Here is a 7,588-nt window from a genome sequence, read left to right as displayed (position 1 = left end):
AAAATCTTATCCTGCTCCTTGGAATCCCTACAAGTATGGAGAGGTACTGAGCAAAACAAAGATGTAGGTCGGACTTTTTAATCTTAAAGGCTATAGGCTTTCTTTTCCATTCCAAAAATAGAAACATCATGTCTGATAAATACTGAAAAGGGTAGTTTAAAGCCTGAGCATTGCTGTACAGGGACTAGGGCGATACTGATTTTCTCTCAAGGCAAATATCTGGCTTGAGTCGTGTGGCTCATGGTATAGGAAATGGCTGGGCAAGACGAGGTCAGTGGGTTGGTTGAAGTGTCCCTGGGCACACAGGATAGTGGTCCAGCTTTTGTTTCCATGCTAACTTAGCCTTCACTTCCCTTCACACCCATCTTTGCTTTTCAGCCCATTTCTGCAGAAACTCCTCCTAGACCTGTCTCCCCAGCCCCTACAGTTATCCAGGGAGAGCACCAAATCTTGCAGATGTTGGGAGGAAGGCGAGTGAAAATCTTTTGATGGCATTTGCTTGTATATTGCTGTTGAATGTGGTCCAGGAGCTGTATCCCACGGCCTGATAATCCTGCAGAGGATCTGCCTTTGTCTCACTGTACCTGAATAGCAGAGCTTTAGCCCCTTTTTCACATTGCTCGCGGCTATTAGCTGTTTGCAACCCTGTTTGGCACAGGCCTGTATCTAGCTGTTTCTGGTTAACTTTGCAAAAACCCTGAAAACACTCATGTCATAAGATAAGATCCAAAGTGTTGTGTTAGCTAGTGTTTTGTTAGCTTTAAAAGGGTTAGTCATCAGTGCTGATGTGTCTTCTCTTCTGTTTAGCTGAAACATGCCTTTCCTCTTTGATCCTGCAAACCAGGTTCTGGAACAGTTCCGTGCATGCAGAGGGACCACCTCGCCCTGCTCTCAGGCGTCCAAATGCTCTCCCTGTATCTGGGAGTATTTTATGTCGGGATTTATTAGCTACTTTGCATTTTCAGCAAATTTATTCAAGTTGATAGAAACAGTTCCCTTCTCCCCACCTCTCAAACAGATGAAAATAGAACCGCTTTAGTCACATAGTAGGTAAGTCTGTCTTTTCTCTGATGTTTACTGCAGATTTTTTTTTTTCCAAACTCCTTGTGATGGACATTTGGTTTGCTTGGTTTTCCATATAAAAGTGCAACTTTTTTTCAAGGTGTGACTTGGCAGCTGCCAGGAAATCCACCTGATTATGTCCCCCTGGCCACAGCATTGTAGTGAGGTGGGCACTGCGGGATGAAGAGAGATCTGCTTGGGTAAAAACCAGCTGCTTTTGTGAGGTACTCTAGGTGTGCAGCCTGGGAGGCAGGGATGGAGGCGCTGATAGCACAAGTAGTGACTTGAGGAATACAGGAATATTTTTCCAGTTGGAGCCAAGCTAACACAAAGCCTTGGAGGTGCTGAAGGTAAAGAGTTTCCTACTGACACAGAGGAGATTTTGTGGAGTTTCTTCTGTACTCACAGTTATCACAGAATCACAGAATCGCTCGGTTGGAAAAGATCTCTGAGATCATCATGTCCAACCGTTCCTGTCTACCCTCTAAACCATATCCTTAAGTACCTCGTCTACCCGCTCTTTAAATACATCCAGGGATGGTGACTCCACCACCTCCCTGGGCAGCCTGTTCCAGCTTCTGACAACCCTCTCAGTAAAGAACTTCCTCCTTATCTCTAACCTGAACCTCCCTTGGCACAGTTGCTGGACTAGCAGGCGAGGCTGCAGGAAAAAATACATATTTTTCTGTTTCACACTCTTCCTCCAAGAAAGCATGGTATCTGTGTCTAAACATCTTCACTTTGTTCCCCTCATGCAATGCATTTAGGTGTTTCTATTTAAGAGGTATTCTGTCTGATGCTATAATAACATATGACTTTACTGATCAAAAACCTGTAGGTATCTATGGGCCATCTCACTTTCAAGAAGGGTAGGGCACGCTTACCTCAAGTCTCTGCGTCATTCAGGGTTATGTTGAGCTGCTGCTTGGTGTTGTTTTCCTGGGATCCCAGACCAAAAATGGGGAGAAATAGCCTTACTGTAATTGCTGGCCCTGGTGTACAGATGTCTCAGAGCTGATTGCAGCTCCAGAAACTGGGGATGTGGACCTGGATCCTGACTGTATGCCAAGGCTCAACGTTGGATAAAGACAAGTGCAGCTGACAGTAAACTGAGGCACATTTTCTCACTTTTTGCCGCTACTTCAGTACTTGGAAGAGCAAGAAATATCTTTGTCCTGCTCTAATCTATTTCAAAGCTGCAAAGACTAAAGTTATTTATTATTTAAAAAAATCAAAACATTTAAAACTCTGATATGGGCTTTATAAATTCTGAGGTAAAGTAGCTGGCTGTTTAGACAGTTGTACAGTCAAGCGCCATAGAAAAGAGTATTTAAATAAAAAGATGTAAGAGTAATTTTTTACTTAGTTAGAATAGCAAACAATAGAGTAATTTTTATATCTAAAACAGATAAAGAGTTTTTTTTACTATTACTGTTGAGCTATTCTGGTTAAAAGCTGGCCTATAAAATGCCTTCACTTTCTCCCTGCCATCTCAGATACAACCTTTACCCTGTGAGCAAGTCCATGTTTGCTTAATTTCACAAAGCCTGAATACTCCTGTTGAGTTCGGTGGACTCGTTCAGAGACCATAATGTTAGCATGCATCACCTGAAGCACTGAGGCCCGTGCTAAGAGGTAACAATTTCACGACGGAGCACTGCAGAGTACTGATATAAATGGTTGGGGGATGGCTAAACTGTTTAATTTTTCTACTGAGGGCATAAAAAAATTGTTCCTGTGACAGAGACTACCTGCTTCTAAGGGTGCTTGAACAACACAACAGACAGAAAGCAACTAAGATGACTTGGGAAAGTCCAATACTGAGCACATAAACAATGCATTTTTAATAGTTTTAGATTGTCCTTGTTAGAATTTATTTAGCATTCTTTTGTAGTTATGCTATATTAGTTTCTATACAGGATAAAATGCAGAAACATAATAGGTGTTCACTGAAATTTCCCTGTCTGAACAGTGGGATGTGCATTAAAAAAAAAAAAAAAGTATAAAAAACTTTCCAGCAGGTTGCTGAAGAACTGTACTGGTAGAGAGGGAAATGGCATTACTTTTTCTTCTCTGAATAGACAGAGACTAGCTACTTAGTGATCCTGACAGCCCAGTCTGAGAGTTCACTGTATTTGTGAAGAATTAAATGCAGAAGTCTTAAATTTATTTCTTTCTGTTCTTATGGCCATGTCAACCATGATCCACCCATTCTTTGGTGCTGTTGAACACCACCAGCACCTCTGAAGGAGAAGTGCTCAGTGAACGCCCTGTTAGCACTGACTGTATCTTGGGATCAGGTGCATAGGGTAGGGCTACCACCAGGCTGAGGCAGACAGTTGTTACTCTAGTTCAGTATCCTGCATGGATTAATCACCTTATAAAATGCATCAAAGCAGCTGCAAGAGACCTTGCAGCAGGCACCTGTGGTATAACTAACCTTTCTAAGAAGTTTCTGAGACATTTGTCTTTCCTTTCCTGGATACAAAAGGGCTTCCCTGAAGTCATCTAGCTGAGTACTGCCTTTCCTACAGCAATGTGTGAGCAGGCTCAGAATTACCCTGTCTGCCAGTAGCCACAGCTCAGGGAAACACTGCCTCTATCTCATTAATCACCTGAGCCTACAGCAAGGCACAGAAGATCTCAACCCACAATCTGCATGCATGTAGGACCTGGAAAATGGTGGATATAATAATTTTATAATTTTATTAATATGAGGAGCTGAAAATGAGTGTCTATCCAGCGTGTTCAAGCATCACAAAGTCACTGAATCCCAGAAGGGCTGAGGTTGGAAGAGGCCTCTCGAGATGACGCAGTCTAACCTCAGCCTCAGCCCCCAGAAGAGTCAGACTCTGCAGGTTATTCAGGGCCATGTCCTGTCAGGTTTTAATGTCTCCAAGGATGGAGATGCTACAGCCTCTATGGGCAACCTGTGTCAGTGTTTTACCACCCTCACAGTAAGATCTTTTTGCTTATGTTTAAGTGGAATTGGTACTAAATTAAAATGAGAATGATGTTTTAGAATATAGCTTCTAAATTTAGAGTCTTCTGTGGAACAGATGGTATCAAACTCCATGTATTGTATCATCTTTCACCAGAACTTTTACTATATCAACCCTGAATATACTTACTATGTATAAGAGCTTCAGAGGTATAGTCTGCTGCTCCCACTTAAAAAATATTTTCAGAATGTAATTAAATAAGGATCAGTCTTTTCATGATAAGGAAGACACCTAAAAATCAGTGTTGTTTTGTAGAAAGGCTGTATCGTTCCAGTGGACAGGTTAGATAATCTCTAGAGTGGGGGGATTAGTTAGCAAATACATTGAAATATGTAAGGTTTGGAAGGAAAATATTTCTTGTTATTAGCTGGTAAGTGTCCCTTTCTGCCAGTAGCTGAGATCTTGATTTTGTATCTTTTTTTGCAGGGTAGCGCTTACAAAGAAATTAGTAGAAAATGGGTGTGTGAACAGAGTAAAATTTACATAGACCTATAGCCAACAAAGAAAAAACATGCTAATAGTCCATTGTTATGACACTGATATATTGTAGGCAGAGAGGGTGTTACTGCAAGTTCTAAAATGATAGTATTCCTTCTTTAGGAAGAATAAGTTTATTAGCAAGTGAGTAAATAGTGTATTGTGTTTGACCCAGAGAGCAGAAAAGGTGGTTTATTCACCAGCCCAATATGTAAAGATGAAATGCTAATCATCAGCAAAGGCATCAGCCCTTGTGAAAATAATGATTTCAGAACTAAACCTTCCTGTTCTGTTTCAGTTCTCCGTACCTACACTTTGGACTCACTCACAGAAAAATGCATGCACACTGTTTTGCAGCTGGAGGGTGGCAACAGTGGTGCTGTTGGGATTTTTAAGATAATAGATTGGCTGTTTGTTTTTTTATTTAAACCGGATAGTTATAGCCAAATACCTTATGTTTCTGTAAGGATCTGGAAGGATAAAGTTCTGCTCAGCCTCCACGTGTTATTAGCTAAATCATCAAACCAAAGCTACAAAAACAGTTTGCCATGAAGGCAGGACAGGCTGTCAGATAGTTAACTACTGGTTTACTGGTAAATTAAAAAGTGGATTAGTTAACCTGTGTTACAGACCAGACAGAGAGAACTAGTTGCTTGTGTTTTGTCTTGACTGTGCTGCTAGTATTGAGTGAATACTTCTAACAATACTCCTGTAAAAAAACCAACAGCTAAACCTGGAAAAATGTGGAGCTTGCCCTTTCAGATTCAAGTCTCAGGTTTATTTTTGTTCCCCTCTTCAATGAATTGTAGACACAGCCTTCCACCTATTATTTTTGTCCCCACACTGTTTAAAAACAAATTATTTTCAACCAAAAAGTTGAATGTCAATTCTTCAATATACCCACCATTCAAAAACCCTGCTTGAATTAGTCTTAGATACTCACTTTTTTCACTTCGCATTAAAAATGTGATCACACTGATATAGGTCATAGCTACAGAGAGATTAATGAACTCTAGAGAGTTGCTAGGTGTATCTGATCATTGCACATCCAACCCCACTTTCCTCTGATTATACACAGTCTCTCTGCAGTCTTCCCAACATGGTGCCTGTTGTCCAAAAGTCCCGCTGGAGGTGTTCAGAAACTGGAATCTCACTACCTCCAGTGGAACAATCTCCAGCTTGCTGGTGACATTGAATTTGGCATTTAAATTAATTTTAAAAATTGGTCTTTATTAGCTTGAGAAACTTGGAAAACTCTTATGCTGTTATTTCTCAAAAAATATATATGTTCTTAAATATACAGGTATGTACACTGTGATAATGTAGCATTATGCAAACCAATGTTCTCTGATCAGGACTCATTCCTGACTGCAAAGACAGTAAGATTCAAGGTCTAAATGTTATTGCTAAAAATCTTAAATGTGCATCCAGTAGAATCTAATGAAAACTATTCATTTTTGGTTATGAAGACTAAAAAGGTGAAAGAAACTGATAGTTTTTATACGATCTCTAAAGGATAAGAAGTCTCTCCCATCTGTAGGGAACCATAGCTCTACATAATTTAATCAAATTATCTTGTTTGTATCATACTACTTCCTTTAGATGTTAATTGTTTACAATGTTACAGAGAACATATCTTATGCATTTCTGCTCTATGTTTCCATGGAGATACTTGGGAAACACCAAACAATGGCTAAGTGTGTCTGGGAACTGAAATTCAGATCTTATGAGACTCTCTCAGGGATATACAACTAGTCAGATGTACAGCTAACTTGAAAGGTCACACTAATGCATAAGCAAACAAAAGCCTAAAGAAGCATTTTGCTTTTCTTTGGACCTCTTTATGTTTTAGAGGCAAATTTCGGGAGTAGCTTTCACAAAAATCCCCCTTTTTATTTACATGGTACCTCATGCCTACTATTTCTAAATGCTGAAGACCTGCTTACATGCTTTGGATGGGCTTGTGTTTTGTGTCCAGTTCATGATGGAGTATCAAATAACCTTAGCTAAACACTGGTTAGTACTGCTTGCCTGTACCTGCTGTCAGCAAGGAGGAGTTTGGCCTGTACGTGACTCCATAATGGCTTCATGCAGAGGGGATGCTCTGTGGTCTCTTCATGCTCTGTCCTGTGAATAATGCAAGAATGATATTTCATAACTTTTTGACTGTTTTGGCCACCAGAAGGTTATGGAGAACTGTGATATGCTCCAAAGGGAAGGTGGGACTTCGTTAGGCATGGCTGGGAAACACGTTTTGGGAGCATCTGGTAGTAAAGTGATAAAGCTGCTTGTTTACCAGAGGAGAAAGGGCTGAGAAAGCGGTGGGATGAGGAAATGTTTATTAAAGGTGGCCTTTGTCAGCATCTTTCACCTCTTGATTGATGCTGGGCGTTGGAGTGCCTTAAACAAACAGAGCAAGCTGCATAGCATTGCACTCACTGACTTCAACCACAGCAGGGTTTGCCTTTTACAGGTTGTGATGTTTTTGCTCAGTGAGTTGAGACAGATCATTCCTGTTGGAAAATGTGCAATGAAGAGGTAAAACATCTTATTACATGAAGAGAACCTGCTAATCAATCAATAATGTATATGAATCAGTAATATTTAGGAGAATGCGAATTTACCCTTGCAGAAAGTATGCCTGGACCTGTTGTAACAGTTAAGCACAGCAGATTAGTAGTTTAATTTACTGGCAAATGTGTAGCCCATGGGTTCTAGTTTGCCAGCCGTGGGAAAAGGCCAGGTTGTCAGTCCTTCTTCTCACCAAGGGAGAAGTGATGACAGCTGAAGATTTACTTGTCTGTCACACTTCCCTGCTATGGATGAGAAAGGAATCCAAAGGGAGGATTAAATAAGCAGAATGACTGAAAGGAGATATGCAAGCAGGGCTGAGGAGGCTGAGGTAGAGCTTTCGAAAAGCTAACTTGGCTGGTAGAGAAAGAAACTTCCTAACAGCCACAACTATACAGAGGGCAGGGACACATTCAAGCCAGTGGAGAGAGGAGACTATGCCTGCTGGAAAAACAAATTACTATGAGATGGCAAGA

Source organism: Mesitornis unicolor, unplaced genomic scaffold (genome assembly GCF_000695765.1).
Source record: "Mesitornis unicolor isolate BGI_N332 unplaced genomic scaffold, ASM69576v1 scaffold31556, whole genome shotgun sequence".
NCBI classification, from domain to species: Eukaryota; Metazoa; Chordata; class Aves; order Mesitornithiformes; family Mesitornithidae; genus Mesitornis; species Mesitornis unicolor.
Note: the sequence above shows the minus strand (reverse complement) of the source record.